The sequence below is a fragment of the Sciurus carolinensis genome, chromosome 8 (genome assembly GCF_902686445.1).
Source record: "Sciurus carolinensis chromosome 8, mSciCar1.2, whole genome shotgun sequence".
Classification (NCBI taxonomy): Eukaryota; Metazoa; Chordata; class Mammalia; order Rodentia; family Sciuridae; genus Sciurus; species Sciurus carolinensis.
The window spans coordinates 135,590,116-135,611,554 of record NC_062220.1 but is presented as its reverse complement, the minus strand read 5'-3'; the positions used below and the strand labels follow the sequence as shown (position 1 = coordinate 135,611,554).

Here is a 21,439-nt window from a genome sequence, read left to right as displayed (position 1 = left end):
AAAGCCACCCCAAGGAAAACCTGTCCCTCAACGCCAAGCCACCTTGCCTCACCCACCATGCTCCCCGCATGGTCATGAGTGCCGGGCCCCTGGGCCCTCCCTCGCCTCTTGTTCTACCTGTGCCGACCTTGCTGTTCTCCCTAAGCCATCCTGGAAATGGGTTGAAAAGAGGCACTAGGGAAGGGTCCCTGGCAAAGCAGACACTTCATCCCCATCTTCGAGGACAAGTAAGAGGTAGCCAGGTGCTATGGTTGACTCTGTCCCCCAAAGTTCATGTGCTGGAAACTTCATCCCTAAATTTATGTTACTGGTATTTGGAGGTGGGGCTTTTGGGTGGTAATTAAGACTAAGTGAGGTCATGAGAATGGGGTCCCCATGATAGGATTAGAGTCTTAACTAGAAAAAGAAGAGACCTGAGCTGACACAAGCCCCCCTGCCCTTGAAATGGGATGACCAGCAACAAGGCCATTATCAGACCTGGGCCCCTTGGTATTGGACTTCCTGGCCTCCAGAACTGTGGGAAATAGATCTCTTTTCTTTAGAACTGCTTGGTACATGGTATTCTGTTACAGTAGCAGAAAGTAGACTGTGACATCCGGTGAAGAAGGGACAAAGAAAGCCTTCCAAGCCAGGACTCACCTGCGCAAAGAACAACCTGAAGGACATTTAGTTGAATTCCAGGAACTATGGGTTGTTGTGAGTGGCGAGGCCATAAGGAGGCATACGAATCAGGTGACAGGGGAACAGAGAGGCCTCACAATGAGCAACATGCTAAGGAGTTAGGATATTATGCTGAGGGCAATGGACTTCAAGAGCTTTTGAGAAGCCAGGTATAGTGATGCCTGACAGTGATCGTAGCTACTCACTCAGGAGGCTGAGGCAGGAGGATTGCATGTTCAAGGCCAGCCTGGGTAATTTAGGAGACCCTGTCTCAAAAAATAGAAAAGGCTCAGGGCATAGCTCAGTGGTAAAGCACCCCTGAGTTTAATCTCTACTGCCAAAAAAAAAAAGTTTATGAAAGACATATGTTCATAGTAGCAATATTCTCAATAACCAAAAGACACAAACAACCCAAATATCCACTAATGGATGAATCAATAAGCAAAACGTAGTCTGTCCATACACTGGAATATTATTCTGCCATGAAAAGGATGAAGTGCTAAGACAGGACTTAACACGGATGAACCTGGAAGAGACTGCGCTAAATGAAAGAAGCCAGTCACCAAAACCCCGTTATAGGAAATGTTCACAGGTAGGAAATGTCCAGAATGGTAAGTATACAGAGACAGAGCACAGGGGGAGGCGGCCAGGGATTCACAGAGTGGGAAACAGACTGATACTTATGAGTATGGGGGTCCCCTTTTGGGGTATAAAAATGTTTTGGAACTGACTGTACCACATTGGGAGTATATAAAATGCCACTGAATCCTATCCTTTAAAATGGCTCCTTCTATGTTAGGTGGATTTGATCTCAAAATTCTAAAAAGCACAAGAGGAACAGCATCCTGGTTCAGTAAATATCTGCCCCACAATTTGGGGGGTTTATAGCACGGAGCAGACCCGAAACCCCAAGGTAGGTTTCTACTCAGACCCAAGTCTCCCAACCCCTCAGGAACCCTGGCCAGCCATCAGAGGGGAGCTTCCCCGTACGGCTACAAACTGAACCGCTACGGCTTTCAAACTGAAACCAAAGAGTTGTGAGATGTAGGCACAGCCAAGCCCACGGCAGGCCTGGGCTCTGCCTCCCGCTGTGCGGGTCACAGAACAGAAATGACACTGATCTGTCTGTGAATGACAGCCCCTTCCCCTCTGACCAGGCCCAACTCTGCAGAAATCACATCTTCTAAACAGCTCTGGTGACTGCCCGAGTCCCTGCACACCTGCCCTTCTGTATCGTGGGTCTGAGCTTTCCTCCAGAGGATGTTCAGCCCTGGTTTTCAGATCTTCCTTCCAAAACCACAATCCTACTCCTTCTTCAGTACAAAAAATTGGGGAGGAACTCAGCAAGCGTTTTGGCAACTTCTGGGACGTCGAGGGTCAAGTTCATGTGGCTGTGCATGTCAGAGCGCTGATTTCGTTCCTCAAATGTGCAAGTCTTTATAATAAATGGGGACATTAATTTTTTTCCCTCTTCGTCAGCGAGGTCACCTGCAGGTCTCAGGTGCACAGAGAGGAGCAGAGAAAAGCCAAGTCATGCAATCTGCTCACAGTGCTGATGGGCTCAGTGCAGAGCAGCCTTACAAGACATGGGAAGAATTTAAAAGAAAGTAAAATAAAGAGAAATTTAGGTGAACTTTACAACTTTTAGATTTCCAACCCATTTATGATATTTTACAGTCATTCTCAACTGGGGGTGACTTTACGTCTTTGGGGGCAATGTCTAGAAACATTTTGGGTTGTCACAATGGGAGACGTGGGTGCTATAGGCATCCATTAGGTAGAGGTTGGTATGCTCCTTGACACCCTGATATGCACACATCAGACTCCCCAAAGAAGGCTAATCCAGCCTAGAGTATCAGTAGTGCCAAGGTTAGAAAACCCAGTCACCACAGTCCCCAGCAGCACCTCAAAGAAAGAAAAAGGGAACCGAGTTTTACTGCATTTACATGAAAACACTCTTCTTATTTTATGTTACATGTATTGCAGAACAACAAAAAAAGGGAATTCCACATAGGAAGGCATTTAAATATAACCCCAAGTGTTTATTCAAAGGAGTTCTTTTTTTTTCTTTATTTTTTTTATTATTGTACACAAATGGGATACATGTTGTTTCTCTATTTGTACATGGCGTAAAGGCATGCCATTTGTGTAATCATAAATTTACATAGGGTAATGTTTGATTCATTCTGTTATTTTTTTCCCTTCCCCCCACCCCTCCCACCCCTCTTTTCCCTCTATACAGTCCTTCCTTCCTCCATTCTTGCCCCCCTCCCTAAACCTAACTCTAACCCTAACACTAACTCTTCCCACCCCCCATTATGTGTCCTCATCCACTTATTAGCAATATCATTCTTCCTTTGGTTTTTTGAGATTGGCTTATCTCACTTAGCATATTCTCCAGTTTCATCCATTTGTCTGCAAATGCCATAATTTTATCATTCTTTATGGCAGAGTAATATTCCATTGTATATATATACCACAGTTTCTTTATCCATTCATCAATTGAAGGGCATCTAGGTTGGTTCCACAATCTGGCTATTGTGAACTGAGCAGCTATGAACATTGATGTGGCTGTACCTCTGTAATATGCTGATTTTAAATCCTTTGGGTATAGGCCAAGGAGTGGGATAGCTAGTCAAATGGTGGTTCCATTCCAAGTTTTCTAAGGAGTCTCCATACTGCTTTCCAGAGTGGCTGCACTAATTTGCAGCCCCACCAGCAATGTATGAGTGTACCTTTCTCCCCACATCCTCGCCAACACCTGTTGTTGCTTGTATTCTTGATAATCGCCATTCTAATTGGGGTGAGATGGAATCTTAGGGTGGTTTTGATTTGCATTTCTCTTATTACTAGAGATGTTGAACATTTTTCCATATGTTTGTTGATTGCTTGTAGATCTTCTTCTGTGAAGTGTCTATTCATTTCCTTAGCCCATTTGTTGATTGGATTATTTGCATTCTTGGTGTAGAGTTTTTTGAGTTCTTTATAGATTCTGGAGATTAGTGCTCTATCTGAAGTATGATTGGCAAAGATTTTCTCCCACTCTGTAGGCTCTTTCTTCGCATTGCTGATAGTTTCCTTTGCTGAGAGAAAGCTTTTTAGTTTGAATCTATCCCAGTTATTAATTCTTGCTTTTATTTCTTGTGCTATTGGAGTCCTGTTGAGGAAGCCGACATGTTGAAGCTCTGGACCTACTTTTTCTTCTATAAGATGCAAGGTTCAAAGGAGTTCTTAATGGCAAAATTCCTAAAGTGGAAAGCTAAGATGGAGATTCAAGATGGCGGACTTGAGGAAGGCCGCATCCCTTGTGGCTCCCGGAACCAGGATTTGAGCGGTAGGAAGACTGATTTTCTGTGGGGTGGGTGAAAGAGGGATGTCACTAAAACTCAATATGGGACAGACAGAGTGTCTTAGAGACTCAGAAATTTGGGGACATTAAATAAAGAAAAGAGACAACATTGGAGCCCCGCAGTGCTGGTTCAGCATAGAGGGAGGGAAGACGCAGAGAAACACAACGGACAGATTCAGTACGGAAAACCCTGAGATCAGAAGAGCAGCCTACCTTAGCTGCTCCGGAGGCTCACTGTGCAAAGGTGCATGAAAAGCACTCCGTGTTTCCCAACTGGCCAGAGAGAGCCGAGGGGCAGCCATCTTGGGGTGGCCTCCCTGGAGGCTCTGCTGCAGGAGCCTGGAGACCTGAGCAAACATGGCTACAGAGTCCTGGCAGGGGCCTGCTGCACGGGGAAGGGTGTCCCTAGCAGAACAAAATCACAACGGGCACAGAGAATACTTAACCCAGCAGGAGTCAAGTCAGAGAAGTGAAGGGGAGCCTGGCTCATTTCCTCCTTTGAGTCTGGCAGCTCATGTGACCAGCTGAAGCGGGCTGGGAATCTGAGCAGGTGGGTGTGAATACACTCAGGGACTAAGCCCAGGAAGCCTGGTGAGCAGCAGAGGGGTGAAGGATTGGCTCCCTCACCCCATGAGTAGAATCCCAGGAAGACTCCTGAGGTCCAGACTCTCAGCAGAGATTGGCAACTGCCAGCCCCTAGGGGTGATCTAATCTCCCCAGAGCAGTCGCCACCCAGCAAAGCCCCTGAGGCCTGATTAGACCCAGGCTCCCCCTGTGGGAAGTCCATCCTAGACCCCGCAGCAGCTGCACCCTGGGAGTGCACAGACAAAACTCCCTGTTCCATCCCACCTCTTGCTGGGGAGAAGGGAAACTGGGAAAGTTTAAACTCCAACTGGCAACTTGGTCAGCAATATAAAAAGAGCAAGGGTTTAACAACCCCCGGCCCTTGGCCTCAAGCTCAGTATATAGCTCAAAAAGAAACGGCAAGAAAGAGAGTCGGGCACAGACAGTGAACATATAGTGTCGTAGAGTATTTTGACCACCTCAGGGGAAATGGCTCCTTAATTTTTCATTAAAAATCTTTTTTTTCTTTTATTATTATTTATTTTTTTCTTCCTTTTTTCTTTTGTTTTCGGTTTTGCGTGTGTGCTAATTGGTTCATGGAACATCTCCATAGATATTTGTTCCTTTTTTTTCCTCATTTGTAGCATTTAAAAAAATGTTCCCTTGCCTCGCCTTCTGAGGATTAGGGTTTCTGATTAGTACACTTTGGTTTTGTTTTGTATTGTTTCTCTTTTTGTCTATTCCGCTAGCGTCCAAATTCTATTGTTCTCTCTCTCACTTTCCCTTTTTTCCCTATTTTTTCTCCTCCTTCCTTATAACCATCCCATCTTACATCTCTTTTGCATTCTCTATACACTTTTTGAAACGGTAAACTCTTTCCTACCTTCCTTTCACATTTTCTTTCCTCTTAATTAACTGTACTCTTACCATCTTTTAGCACTGATTGGTTTACGTAATGCCTGCACCCACCATTAATGCTGTTGCAATTATTACTGCAGTGGATGCCACAGTTGACACCTTTGTTTGACTTAATGCCAGACACAATACACAGTCCCTTTTGTTTGTGCTGATGGCCATTGCTGACCATACCATTGGTGAGGTTCTATGGTAATTAACAGTGTAGAAGGAATAGAGTATGTAGTTCAGGACTGTCTATTGCTAGCATTGATTGTTGCTATTATGTGTTTCCCCCTCATCTGTGAAGTACTGAAGATCTACAGGAACACTCTAAGTTCAGGGGATAGAAACTCTGCTGCTGAACTCAACCAAAAGATAGCACACCTTGCCCCCCTCACACACAAATGAATGCCATTAAATCCTCAGTTATACCTTAATACAAAGAATAGAAACCATAATCACCCCAACTAATGACCAGGCCTCAAGAAGTTACAGCTAGAGATGGGTCTTTAGGTCCCACCTGTGGACTACCATTTCTATAGCAGAAACAGAAAGAAATAATACAAAGGCTGTGGACACCACACCTACAAGGGGATCCCAAACAGTCTAGGACATTTTAGCAACTGAAGACTGTGTCCTAGAAAAGACGTAGAGGAATCCACTTCAACTGATGTGCAAAACCAAGACCTCTGCAAACATGAGTGAACAGATCTCCCCCCAGAAACACAATCCCCCAACAAAGTTACCCATTGATCGTGAGGGAGATAAAACCCCAGAGAAAGATTATAACAAACCGATTACCAAAATGTTCAATGAATGAAAAGAAGATCTAAGGAAAGAATTGAGGCAATTATAGGAGATGAAAGACCCCTTTAATAAAGAAATAGAAGTTGTGAAAAGAAATCAAGCAGAACTCCTAGAAAGGAAAGACAAGATCAATCCAATTACAAACTCACTTGAAGGCATCCATAACGGGCTAGATGATGTAGAGAATAAAACCCTAGCCTTGAAGACAGAACTTTAGGCACTGAAGACAGGTCATATGATCTGGAATTCACAGAAGGTAGTAAAGGGCAAAAATTATAAAACATGACCAGAATATACAAGCACTCTGAGACAACTTTAAAAGATCAAAATCATTGGGATAGAAGATACAAACTAAAGGCATAAAGAACATTTTCAATGAGATAGTTACAGAAAACTTCTCACATATCAGAAATGAGATAGACAGCCACACACAAGGGTCCTGCAGGACCCCCAAATAGACCCAGTCAAATGAGAAGCTCGCTGAGATATATCATAATCAAAATGCCTAATGTAGAAAATAAGGAAAGAATATTAAAAACTGCAAAAGACAAGCAATAAGTCACATGTAGAGGCAAACCAATGAGGTTCACTTCTGATTTCTCTGCTCAGATCCTAAAATCAAGGAGTATCTAGAATGAGATATTCCAAACCCTAAAAGAAAACAACTGTCAGCCAAGGTTACTATGGCCAGCCAAACTCAGCTTCGAATTCCAGGAGAAATAAAAACATTCCATGAGAAAAAGAAATTAAAAGAATTCATGAGCACCAAACCAGCACTACAATGAATACTCAAAGATAAACTTCACACAGAGGAATGAAAAAGAATTCCCAAAGCCCACAAACAGAGGAAGTTCAACAGAAGAATAATCCACTAAATGAGAGTCAAGACAGGATAAAAAATAGCAAAAAAGCAAAATGGTAGTAAACCACAAGCATATATCCATATTAATGCTGAATATTAGTGTCTAATAAAACAAGTTAAAAGACACAGATTAGCAGAATGGATTAAAAAACAAAATCCAACTCTACGCTGTTTACAAGAGACCCATCCTATAGGAAAAGACACCCACAGACTGAAAATAAAGGATAGTAAAAAATATTCCAGGCACATGGTCCAAGAAAACAAACAAGACTAGCTATTCTCATATCTGACAAAGTAGATTTCCAGCGAAAATTAATCAGAAGAGACAAAGAAAGATATTATGTCCCGGTTAAGGGAACAATCCAACAAGAAGATATAACCATAATAAATAGTTATGCCCCAAATGTCAACACACTCAATTATATGGAAAGAATACTCCATGATTTTAAATTCCACATAGACCCCCAACTAATAATACTGGAAGATTTCAATACACCCTTGCCACCAACAGACAGGTCATCAAAACAAAAATTCAACACAGATATCACCAACCTAAACAACACTATAAATCAAATGGACCTAATGCACATTCTATAGAAGATTCCACTCCAAAACAGTTGAATTTACCTTCTCAGCAATGCACAGAACTTTTTCCAAAATAGATTATATTCCATATACATATTTTTTTTGAAACTTTAACTGTGCTATCAACTTTGGAAAAAGTATCCCAAGTTGAGTTGGCATTGTACAGAAATTAATGGTTATACGGTCTAGAAACATTGAACTTGATTTTTTCCATTTGTACAGGGGTAATGCACTGTATTAAATATGTAAGGTCTTATCTACATGGGTTTGATTACAGAAACTAATGAAGTATGCTCTAAATTAAAAAAAAACAGATCATATTCTAGACCACAAAGCAAATTTTAGCAAGTATTTAAAAATTGATCTAATCCCATGTATCCTATCAGATCATAATGGAATGAAACTAGAAATCAACAGCAAGAAAAAGAATAGAAATCATATATAAACTCATGGAGATGGAACAATACCCTCTTAAATGAAGAGTGGTTCAAAGAGGAAATGAGAATAGAAATCAAGAAATTCTTAGAAATGAACGAGAATGAAGACACAACCTATCAACACCTCTGGAGCAGTGTGAAAGCAGTTCTGAGAAGCAAATTTATAGCACTGAGTGCCCACCTTAAAAAATTAGATCACAAACAAATAAGCTTCTGCTCAACCTCAAGGCTTTAGAGGAAGACAAACTAACCTCAAATCAGTAGAAGAAAGAAAATAAGATCAGAGCTGAAATCAATGAAACTGAGAATAAGAGAATAATACACAAAATCAATGTAATGAAGAGTTGGTTCTTTGAACAGATAAATAAAATTGACAAACTCTTAGCCAAACTAACCAAAAGAAAGAGTGAGAAGAAGCAAACCAATAAGATCAGAGATGAAAAGGGAGATATCACCACAGAACCCTCTGAAATCCAGAGGATTGTTAGATCCTATTTTGAAAATGTATACTCCAATACACTGGAAAATATTGAAAACATGAACAAATTTGAATACACATATGATCTACCCAAATTGAACCAGGAAGATAAAGAAATCCTAAACAAATCAATACCAAGTAATGAAATTGAAATAGTAATTAAAAGCCTGCCAAAAAAGAAAAGTCCTGAACCTGATAGATTCTTGACTCACTTCTACCAGACCTCTACAGAAGAACTAACACCCATCTTTCTCAAGTTATTCCAGGAAAGTGAAAGAAAGGGAACATTCCCAAATACTTTTTAAGGAAGCTAGTATAACCCTGATAGCAAAATCAGACAAAGACACATCAAGGAAAGAAAACTATAGACAAATATTCCTCATGAACATAGATGTAAAAATCCTAAGTATCAGCAAACAGCATTCAAAAACACATCCAGCAGACAATACACCATGATCAAGTGGGGTTCACTCCAGGGGTACAAGGTTGGTGCTATATATTCAGATCAATAAATGTGATTCATCACTTAAACAATAACAACAAAAATCACAGGATCATCTCAATAGATGCCGAAAAGGCCTTGGATAAAATCCATTATTCATTCATATTAAAAACACCGGAGGAGCTAGGGATCCAAGGAACTTATTGCAACATCATAAAGATCATTGATAACAAACCCAAAGCCAACATCATACAAATGGAGAAAAAAATAAAAGCATTTCAACTGAATTTAGGAAAAGACCAGGCTGTCCATTCTCACCACTCCTATTCAATCTAGTCCTCAAAACCCAGAGCAATCAGGTAAGCAAAGGAAATAAAAGAGATACAAATAGGAAAAGAAGTCAGATTATCTCTGTTTGCTGACTAGATGATCCTGTATCTAGAAGATCAAAAAAAAACAAAAACAAAAACTCCACCAGAAAGACTTCTAGAGTTTATAAACAAATTTAGCAAAGTAGCAGGATACAAGATCAACACCCATACATCAATAGTTTTTCTATACTCCAACAGTGATTCAGTCAAGGAAGAAATCAGGAAAACCATCCCATTCATAATCACCTCAAAAGAACAAAATAAAATATTTGGGAATTATTCTAATCAAGGAGACAAAAGAGTTCCACAATGAAAATTATATAACTCTGAAGAAAGAAATTAAAGAAGACCTTAGAAGATGGAAAGGCCTCCCTTATTCTTGGATGGCAGAATTGATATTGCTAAAATGGTCATACTAGCAAAAGCAATATAGAAATTCAAGGCAATCCCCCTCAAAATGCCAAATACATTCTTCACAAAACTAGAAAAAAATAATTCCTAAATTCATTTGGAAGAATAAGAGACCCAGAATAGCCAAAGCAATACTAAACAAGGAAAGTGAAGCAGTAGGTATCACAATACCTGATCTGAAATTATGCTACAGAGCTCTAGTAACAAAAATAGCATGATATCGGCACCAAAACAGACCAAAGGAGGTCATGAAGACCAAAGGAATAGAATAGAAGACACAGAGACAAACCCACAAACCTATAGTCATCTGATATTTGACAAAGTTGCTAAAAATGTATCCTGGAGAAAAGACAGCCTTTTCAACAAATGGTGCTGGGAAGACTGGATAGCTATATGTAGAAAAATGAAGTTAGACACCTCTCTTTCACCCAGCACAAAACTCAAATCAAAATGGATCAAAGACTTAGAAATTAGAACAGAAACTGTATAACTGCGAGAAGAAAACAGAGGGTCGACATTGCGTCATATAGGTGCTGACACCAAATTCTTAACAAGACCCCCAATGCGCAAGAAGTAAAATAAGTGGGATCCCATTAAGCTAAAAACTGTCTGCTCAGCTAAGGAATTTATTAAATGCATTAAGAGAGAGCCTACAGAATGGGAGAAAAATCTTAGCTAGTTACTCCACCAACAGGGGATTAATATTCAGAATATACAAAGAACTCAAAAACAGCACCAAAGAAACAACCCAATCAATAAGCAGGCAATAGAACTCAAGAGAAACTTCTCAAGAGAAGAAACACAAAAGACCAATAAATACATGAAAAATGTTCAATATTTCTAGCAATCAGGGAAATGCTGGACTACCCTACGATTCCCTCTTACTCCAGTCAGAGTGGCAAGGACCAAGAATACAAACAATAAATGCTGGTGAGGTTGTGGGGATAAAGGTACACTTGTATATTGTTGGTGGGACTGCAGACTAGTACAACCACTCTGGAAAGCAGTTTGGAGAGTCCTCAAAAAATTAGGGATGGAACCATCATATGACCAAGCTATTCCACACATGGGTATTTTCCCAAAAGATCCAAAACTGACATACTACAGTGATACAGCCACATTGATATTTATAACAGCATAATTCATAATAGTAAAATTATGGATGCCTATCAATAGATGAATGGATTAATAAATTATGCATATATATAAATTATGCATATATATAGAAATTATATATATATATATATATATATATATACACAAACACACACACACATAATGGAGTTCTACTGAGTCATCAAAAAGAATGAAATTGTAGCATTTGCCAGTAAATGGATGGAAATGGAGAAATCATGCTTAGTGAAATTATTCAACTTCAGAAACTCAAAAGTTGTATTTTTCTCTCATATGTGGAAGCTAGAGTAAAATAAAGGAAAGGAAGAGGGAAGGATAAGATTACATAAAGAACCAATCAAATACAAATTAATAGATGAGCAAAGGGAACTCTAGTAGAGTTGAGGAAGGAGTAGCGGAGGGGAAGGGCAGGATAGAAAAGGGGGAGGGAAAAGGGGGATCATAAACTAAAGTAAATTTCCATGCGTATATGAGTTTGTTGGGATGAATCCAACTACCATAAAGCTCTAATTAAAATAAATTAAATTAAAAGTAGGAAAAAAGAAAACTCAATAATATGGAATCCCCAAAGCTTCTTCATCTTTTTCATTTTTCAACAAAACAATAGACTAAAAATTGCTTTTGAATATGTGCCTGAAATGCCCACAGAGGGAATAGTAACTCTGCAGAGCAAGTCTGAGCTCTATTTCCAGAAGAATAAGGGGGCTTCCACCCTCAGGTTGCACAAAGTGCGATTGATTCTTTAATAAAAATGCAAAAATGCTATAATGACGAAGAGGAGACTCATTTCTCTTGGAGTGTTCAGAAAAAGTAATCAAGAAGGTGAAACTTTGAACTAGGTCCTCCAATAATTCTTTAAGAGAATAAAATGAGAAAAAACATTTGAGATGAAGAAAGAGTTAAGGCATTCTTGTGGGTTGAATTGTCTCCCCACCACCATGAAAGATGCTGAAGTCCTAGTTCCCTGTATCTGAGACTGTGATTTTATTTGGAAATAGGGTTGTACAGAGGCAATGAGCTAAAGTGAGCTCATCCTGGAGTTTGTGGACCCTTAATCCAATGTGACTGGTGTCTTTGCAAGAAAAGAAGCACAGACACACAGAGGGAGAACACCACAGGAAGATGAAGGCAAAAGTTGATATGTCAGAGAGTTCCAGGACCTGCTAGAAGCTGGGAGAAGACATCTAGTGTCAGAAGGAGCAAGCCTTCCAGGATCTTGATTTTAGACTTGTGGCCCCCAGAGCTGTAAAGAATAAATTTCTGTTTCAAGTCACTCAGCTTGTGGGACTGTGTTATAGCAGCCTAGGTGACTAATACAGATATAAAGCATTTAAATAATGTAATTTTTTTCATTTTGAACAATTTTATAATGGTAATCAATGTGGTGGTGAGCAAAGGGAGAGTTAGTGTTGAAAAGATATCAGAAAACCTGTCATATCTCTTCCTGCCTTCATGAAGGAGGTGATTCGGGAAGCAGTGAAAAAGGAGGAGAGTGATAGAAGGAGATAGTTTGATGATCTGAGAACTATGCCAAAAATAACTGTAAATTCTAAACTAAGAGGCAAATTGTAAGGTAATATCAATGCCAAACCTTGACTACACCAACAGCTGGGATGTATTCAAACCCTGGATATAAGTAGTGTCAAGCACAAGAACTATTTAATATCAGGCTGTGACAGGAAGAAAGAGATTACTGAGAAAGAAAAGGGAGAAAGACAGGGGGAGGGATCAACAAACAGCTGCAAGTGGAAATAAAATATACAATTCCACTTACAGTACCCCAAAACATCAAATAAATTTAACAAAACCTGTACTATGAAAACTTGAAATTGTACTGAAAGAAAGTTTTAAAGACTAAAATGAATGATATGATATACCATGTTCATGGATGGGAAGAATTAAATCGTTGTTATGGTTTGAATATGAGGTGTTCCCCCAAAGTTCTGTGTTAATGCTGGAGGTGAACGATCAGATTATGAGAGCTCTAACCTAATTCATGGGCTAATCCATTTGAATGGATTACTGGATGGTGACCGTAGGTAGGTGTGACGTGACTGGAGGAAGTGATTCACTGGAGACATGCCTTGGGAATTATATAATTTGTTCCTAGCTCCTTCCACTCTCTCAACTCTTTGCTTCCCAGCTACCCTGAGGTGAGCTGCTTTCCTTCACCACTCCCTTCTGCCATATGTTCTGCCTCACCATGCTCCCAGAGAAATGGAATTATCTGGACCCCTGAGCCAAAGTAAACTTTTCCTCTGCTAAGTTGTTCTGGCTGAGTATTTTGGTCACAGCAAAGGAAAACTAACACAATAGTTAAGATGTTGATTCTCCCCAAATAGATCAATAGAATATATTCAACATGACCCCAACCAAAATTCCAGCATGGTGTTTTATAGAAATTGGCAAGCTGATTCTAAAATTTATGTGAAAATGTAATACCCAGATTTGAGAAGAAAAATTTTTAAAAAGGACAAAGTTGGAGAACTTATCTGGCAGTGTAGTACTGTTTACAAAGATAGATTAAAAAAATTAAATAGACCCCCAAATTTGTTTGAAAGAAAGATCAATGGGACATGAAAAAGAGTTTAGAAATATATCTTCAGGAAAATGGCTGATTTATTTTTGACAAAGGGATCAGGTAATTCAATGAGGAAAGAAAGTTATTCTACAAAGGGTGGCAGAATAACTGAATATCTATATGAGAAAAAATGAACACCAAATCTTGCAATATACCATACACAAAAATTACCCAGAAGTGGATCATAGACTTACACATGAAAGTTAAAACTATTAAACTTCTAGAAGAAAATAGAAGAAAATCTGATATTGGGCAGGCAAGAATTTCTAGGATAAAACTTAAAAGTCAGAGACCATAAAATAAAAAGTTGATATGCGGGACTTTATCATAACGTAAAACTTGTTTTCATGAAGGACATTGTTTAAAAATGAAAAAAAACCATGACTCAGAAAAAAGATATGTGTCTAAGTGCTTATAGCCAGAATCTTAAATAACTTCTCTGCCTGAATCATGTGACAACCTAATTTTAATAATTAAAAAATATAAAAAGACATTCCCAAAAGAAAACATGAATGCTCAATAAGCACATGAAAACATGCCAAAAAAAAAAAAAAAATAGCCATTGTGTAAGTCAGTTTCCCATTACTGCAACAAAATAGTTGAGATAATCAACTTAAAAAGAGGAAAGGTTTATTCTGGCTCTCTGTTTTGCAAGTTCCAGTCCATGATCAGATGGCTCCATTGTTTCTGGGCCTGTGACAAGGCAGTACAATATAGTAGGAGCATATGGATGAGCAGGCTGCTCATCTCATAGTGGTCAGAAAGCAAAAAAATAGGAAGAGACCAGGGTCCCAAGATTCCATTTGAAGACACACCTACAATGACCTCCCATGACCTCTGACTAGGCCCCACCTTTTAAAGCACCAGGGGCTGGAAACCAAGCTGGCAACACCAGTTTGGATAAAACTTTTTTTGGATTTCCAAATCCAAACTATAATAGTTATCAAGGAAATGCAAGTGATAACCACACGAGCTACCGGCACACACAGTTTCAAATGGCTAAACTCAGAGAGACTCACCATCCCCTGTACCATCCTGGATGGGAGCAACTGGAACTCTTGTCTAGTCTCAGTGGAAATGTAAACATCATGCATCCACTTTGGAAAAATGTCTGACAGTTTCTTATAACACACACACACACACACACACACACACACATACACACATATATATACTCCTACCAGACAACCCAGCTACTCTTAGATCTTTGCCCAAGAGAAAGGAAAACACAAAGACTCATACACAAAGAAGCACAGCAGCTTGAGTCATAATATGCAAACCCTAGAAACAGCCCAAATGTCCACCCACAGGTTAATGGAAGAATAAATTCTGGACTGCACCTCAGCAGTAAAAGGGAATGAACTACTGATAACTAGAACAACGTGGGTGAATCTCAAAAAGCAGTAAAAGCAGTTAGACACAAAAATCGGTATCACCTATATGATTCCATGATATGAAAATTATAAAGATGCAAAGTGACAGTGACAGGTCACATGTGAAAGGGAGACTGGCTTCCAGGGCCTTGCAAAATCTCAGCAGGTGCTAGAAATATCCGTACCTCCATCAAGGTTATGACAGTTACCTGGATATGCACATTTGTCAAAGCATCAAATCGTGTATTTTTTTTTTTTTTTTTTTTGCAGTTTATTGCATGTAAATCACACCTCGAAATCATGCGAGCCTCAGCAAAGAGCTTGATATTTTTAGAGCCTGAGGAGGCTGGGCTGTGTTGTGGCTTGCTTCTCTCTGTTTCAGCAGTCCACAGCATTCGGGTGTTTTGTTGACATGCAGCTGGTGACCGGAATTCTGTTTTCCTCTGCTGAATTATGTGCAAGTCTCTCCAGCACTCAGTAAAGATGACGGTAAGAGGGTTTGAGATCAATTCTCATCTTGTGTGCTCTGTGGCAGGAAACTCTGATTGTAATTCCCAACCTTCTCTCTCTGTCGGCCTCTCTTTCAAGACACAGAGAGACTGAAAAATGTGTCATTTACCTGAAAGAGGGAGGCCAGCCTGAAACAGGAGTCGCTGAGCACAGCCTCTGATTGGGAAGCGCTGAGTGGCTGGACTCCGCTCTGCCCAGGTCCTCTGCAGGAGCCCTCGTGGGTACACCTGCTCCCAGCACGGCGAATTGGATCGACACGGTTCATCAGATTCCCACCCTCGGCAGAACTCGGATCACAGGCTTGTGGGGCCAGACAGAAGCTGGAGAAGCCCAAGAGGGCTCAACACCTCTGGACCCTCCTGGGCAGACGGTGGAGGTGGTGAATCCTTGGACAACTAACTGCTACCCTGACCGTGAGTGGCCAGGACATTCAAAAGGTAACAGGCAATCTGAGGCCCAAGGTGGACAATCGGAGGGCCAGAGTCAAAGTGCCTGTCTCTCTGGGGTGCAGCCAGTCCCTGGGGGCTCGGATGACTGGATGCCCCGGGACCAGGCAGTGGAGTAAGGAGCAGGTCTTTCCAGTGTGGACTTCCACCCTGGCCTCCCCTTTATCCCACCCCACTCAATCCCAACCCCAGAGGCAGATCATCTGGAAAATGCACTGCATCCTCTCTTCCAGACCCTTCCGTGCCTTCCCTTTGCATGTAGGATGAAGTCCAGAACCTAATGGGGACCAGGAAACCCCGTGCATGGAGTCATCCCTGGGGACATTGCTCACAAAGCAGACTCCAAGGTCCTGCTCAGAGCCCCTGATTCCACAGGTCTGCGCCAGACCCTCTGCACTGACAACCAGCCCCTGCGAAGAGCCGGAAGCAGGTGACCCAGACCCCACCGTGGAAATTCTGTCCTCCAGATTTAGCCTCGAACGCCTCTCCTGTCGCCTGGTGCCCCACCCTCCCCGATGGCAGGGGGCTCCTTTCTCCTCGATGTGCCAAGGGCTGTCCCACTGACCGGGTCCAGAAGGGGCCTGGCGTAGGCTTGAGCCACCGTCTAGATCTCCAGTTCCTCTCCCTCTCGTTCTGCCATGTAGACCATTCTCGTTCCCTCAACCTCGTAGAAAGTGCTATTTTCGACTGAGCTTCAAGACGAGCTATCAATACACGTCTTTTCTATAGGAGATTCTGGAACCAGGTTGTGGATGTAGCTGGAGGATGCTGTCCTTACTTAGCATGTGGGAGGTGCTAGCTTCAATTCCAGCACAGAGAGGGAGAGAGAGAAGGAGGAGAAGGAGAGAGAGAGAGAGAGAGAGAGAGAGAGAGAGAGAGAGAGAGAGAGAGGTTTCTAATCCTCTGGCAAAAACCTATATCCATTAAATAAGAACATTCTGGAACCACCGGCATCCTTTCCTGTTTCAAGACGTGACAGTGGCCTGTGTTTCTCTACCAAGAGTGTCGGTTTCTGCCCTCAGCCCATCCCACCCCTTCCGAGTGGCTGTGTGTTGAACTCCCTTCTCTATCTACACTGCAAGGGCCTTCGGGCTCTTTCCTGCTCTGCCGAGTCCTCAGAGCCGAGCGTGCTGCCAGGCATGACCCAGACTGGTTGAGTACTGGCCGCGGGCACTGGAGGCAGCAGGCAGTTCCTAGAGGTGCTGCTCTCAGGCACCACAGACCCACCCTGGAGGGCGAAGAATTGGCTTCCCCAGTTCTGGAGGCTGGGAAGTCCAAGGTGAGGGCTCTGAATCTGCTGGAGGACTTTGTGCCACATGCTCCCGTAGCAGAGGGACAAGATAAGGTGACAGCGGGCCAGCAAGGGGCGGAACAGGCAGCCCCAAGCCCTTTCACAACTGGCATTGACTGTTCACAGGTGGAGCCTGGTGACTTCCGCAGCCCGTTCAGCCCCGCCTCCCAACCCTGCTGCACAGGAGACGAAGTTTCCAATCTGCTTTGGGGGGACCTAAGACGCCCTCGTCACCCGCTGCCTCAGCTGCAGAATCCCAGACCCCTTCGCCACCTCTCTCCAAACTCCCTGGAGACCAGATTCAGCTCATCCGGAAGTCTACGTCTCCTCAATTGTCTTTTTTTTTTGGAATAATAAATACATCCTGAAAAAGATGTGCAATAAACCTATTTTCCTTAAGAGTAGTGGGGAGGTGTCTTGTCATTTGAAAACTCCTTCCTCTGTGTGAGTCAAGTGTTTTGTTCCCCGCTGGTCCCCCGGAGATATTCTGGGGCCCCTTGGACTCCCGCCAGGAGAGAGATGGTTTCAGTATGTGACAACTCCTTAGAGTTGTAAGCCATATTTTGTGTCCGCGCTCATGGTTTTTCATCCTACTTCAAAAGACAAAATTACTGGCGTCCAAGAAGCATCATCTCTAGGGCAGAAAACAAGCACCAACGTCCAAGACCCAGCCTGGCACCTTACAAAGGGAGAACTCCAGCCGGGCCGTCCGTGTCACGGGAAAGGGCTGCAGAAGTTTCTGGGCATGAAAGCCCTCTTAGGATTAATGCCAAGCTGAGCATTCCAGCGTGTTCTCTCCGGAGGACCTCGGTCAGGTGCTCCAGGCCACGACACCCGCCCTCCTTCTCCCCCTCCCCCACCTCTGCCCAAGATCTGCATAAGTGATTTCCATTCTACAGACATGGGGACATGCGGGCGAGGCAGGTCACTGAATGTCCCCACGGTCCCCAGGACCTGAAAGAGGCTGAATCTTAATAGAAGGAGAAAGGAGGAGGAGTGGGAGGGAGGAAAGGAAGAAGAAGAAGAAGAAAACGAAAGCCAGGCTTGTTCCCCTCCCGTCACTCAGACTCCCAGCACTGGGAGCCAGCGCTGGGTTCTGGAATGTTCTGCGAAGTAAAGATAGCTCTCCCACCCCGCCACCTCCTTCTCCAAGCCCCACCTGCTTGTTGCTGTCTCTGGGGCGACACCTCCCGCAAGGCTGGGCCAATCGGGGGGCTCCATCTGCCCCTGCACTTTCTGGAGATGTCTGAAGGTAACTTTGCGCGGCTTCCCTTGCCAGGAGACTGAAGCCTTCTGCAGCGCCACCCGGCTCCGTCCTCGCTGCAGAACCAGCTGGTACCAGAGCCAGCCCCTGGTGCCACTCAGCCAGATGGCAGGGGAAGCAAAATAAAAGTGACCTTGTTAGCAGAACGCGTCTTCCCCAGGAGGAGCTATTTTTGTTGTGGTTGTGAACTGAAGTCGTCTCGGCTGAGATCCCCCTTCCCCGCGAGGCTGCGGAATGTTAATTTGTTCCAAAAAGTTCAGTATTTTGATTAGAACCAGGAGTGCCAGATTTTGTGGGAAACATTTGGGGACGGGGTAGGCCCGTGTGTGTGCTGGCTCCCTCCCTCTCTCCTTCGCTCCCTTGGCCACCAGACAAAGTAAATGTTGTTACCACAGCTGCTCCAGGGGAACAGCCCCTGGCAGAGCAGAGCCCCGGGCAGAACTGGCTCCTCCCTGCAGCTATGACCTTATGGCCACAAAGGCACCCAGACAGTATACAGGGAGGACCCGCCCGGGGTCCATCCGGAAACGGCCAGGAACGGGGCCCTGAGTCTGGGACAGAGGGGTTCTCAGAAAGTACGTGTGCCCCGCCCCCAGACCCCAGGCGGGCGGCTCCTGCAACCCGGGGGCCCTGGTCAGAGGTCACTCAGTTCTGGATTCCACTTAGTTCTGGACTCTGGAAGCCTCCATCTCTGGCTGCCCTGGGTTCTCTTTCCCTGAACTCCTGCACTTTCTCTATTTCAAATGAGTTACGAACCCAAGTACTGCAGGGTTTTTTTTTTTGCAGGACAAAATAAATACAGATAAGTTGAAGGTGCCCACAGCCCCCACCCCCAGCCCGGCCCGGCGGGCTCCCCAGGTAATCAGGTACACACGCCTGGCAGGGACCTCGCCAGCACCCCGTAGCATCACACCCATGACTTCTTGTCAGTCCGAGGGTGAAAAATGGCTTTTGTTCTGTCTTGTAGTGCCATGGTTAGGAGTGTGGACTCTGAGTCTAAGTCAGTTGCTACTACTACTGCCTCAGGCTAGTAGTAGTAGCAGGGGTGTAGACAAGAGGGCAATTTCCAGAATGGGTGTTCTGTTCCTCCCCATTGGGACCACTGAGGCTCAGAGTGGGGAGGGACTCCCCTGGAGGCACTGAGGCCATAAAACCAGAACCAGGCCAATGTCCCATAAGCCTCTCCTCCTCTTCAGGGCCGACACTGGCTGACCAGAAGCAGTTTCCTGTCGACTGGGTTAAGAGGGACTCTGAGGTACAGCAGTCTTATTTGCAAGGTGCACCTGTGCATAGCCAGTCTCTGCACTGGGTCCTTAGGGAGAAGAGGGCATGTGTACCCAGTCACCTGGGGGCTTTCCCAACATTTCAATCATACTGAGGTTTAAACACCCGAGAAATCAATGGGTGCACTTATCAGATAATAGGATCAGCTTTACAGTTTTGAAATGTATAAAATGTTTCCGTGAAAGGAGCCCCTGCCTCCTCAGGAAAAATTTTGCTTCGTTGAACAATCCGTTTGTAGGCAGGAAGTCACCTGTAGGATCCTAGTAGCTCCCCTTCGTTTAAAGACGAGGACTTGCGGGGTTGACATGCTTCTCTCTGTACGTGTTGGGTTTGGGGTTCATTTCTTTTCATCCACACAGAGAAGGTCCCTTTGGCTCAGGGAGGACATCGGCCCTGCTCCCTGGTGTGTTCAGGGGACTGGGGGAACATATCGACCTGAGCTTCCGTGTCCTTTTAACACATCCGGATCTGTGCACGGCAGTGTTACCAGTGGACACTTATGGATCGACCTTGTATCCTAGAGATGGCCTAGCTCTACATCCAAGTGCACTGGTTAAGAGAATTCCTTTTTTAAAAAAATTTGTTCTAATTAGTTGTATATGACAGTAGAATGCACTTATACATTTTATTTCATTCTTCTTTAAAGCTGAGTAATATTCCACTATATGTATATATAAAACACACATATAAAACATAAATATATATATATTAAAAAACATAAATTATATATATGTGTATATATATATATATATATATATACATATATATATATATATAAAACATACACACACACATCACATTTTCTTTATCCATTCATCTGTTACATCTGTTAAAGGGCATCTAGGTTGATTCTATTGTGAATTGAATCACCCTAAACATTGATGTGGCCATATCACTGTAGTGTGCTGATTTTAAGTCCTTTGGGTATAAAGTGAAGAGTGGGATAACTGGGTCCAATGGTGGTTCCATTCCCAGTTTTCTGAGGAATCTCCATACTACTTTCCATATTTTTTAAAGCCTGAGGCATTGCGTTATTCTGTTTTATAAATAAGGACACAAAGTGTCTGTATTAAGCTCTCAAACCCTGGAAGACCATCTCAGAGAGAAACAAAAATTTCCATCCTCACATGAGTTAGGGAAATTTGGGGTTAAACAGAACTAACCTGAGCCAGGCACCTGTCATCCCAGCAGCTCGGGAGACTGAGACAGGAGGATCTCCGGTTCAAAGCCAGCTTCAGCAACGGGCAAGGCGCTAAGTAACTCAGGGAGACTCTGTCTCTAAATAAAATGGGCTGGGGAGGTGGCTCAGGGGTCGAGTGCCCCCAAGTTCACTTCCCATACCAAAAAAAAAAAAAAAAAAAAAAACCAAAGTTACTTTCTAAATATGGAAAGAATACAATACACTTCATTTAACAAACCCAGTTGGTCTTGGGACCCCTCCGGACCCCTCCTTTGGAGAGGACTTTGGGATAAATGTACACAAATGCTAAACAAGAATTCTGTGAGTGGAAGGGTCCATCCCGGCTGCGGAGCGAGAACTGGGGCAGCCAGCAGTGGCCAGAGGTCCACTCTTCCCCTCATGCCTTCCCCCTCCCTCACTCACACAGGCTGGTGAGCGACCTTGTAAGAGCCCGGCCTTGGGAAGGACCACGTCCATCGGAAGATGGGTAAGGAATGAGGCCACCTCGGCCTC

General features: G+C 43.2%; 1 long non-coding RNA gene across 3 annotated transcripts in view; it reads right to left on the bottom strand.

The window, feature by feature from the left end:
* LOC124991920 (uncharacterized) overlaps positions 1–18,796 on the bottom strand; it is a 34,230-nt gene extending 15,434 nt beyond the window's left edge. For all 3 annotated transcript variants that reach the window (XR_007109978.1, XR_007109977.1, XR_007109979.1), the window contains exon 1: positions 18,358–18,796. This is a non-coding gene — a long non-coding RNA (uncharacterized LOC124991920). The remainder of the gene's footprint in view (positions 1–18,357) is intronic.
* Between the last annotated feature and the right edge of the window lie 2,643 nt (positions 18,797–21,439).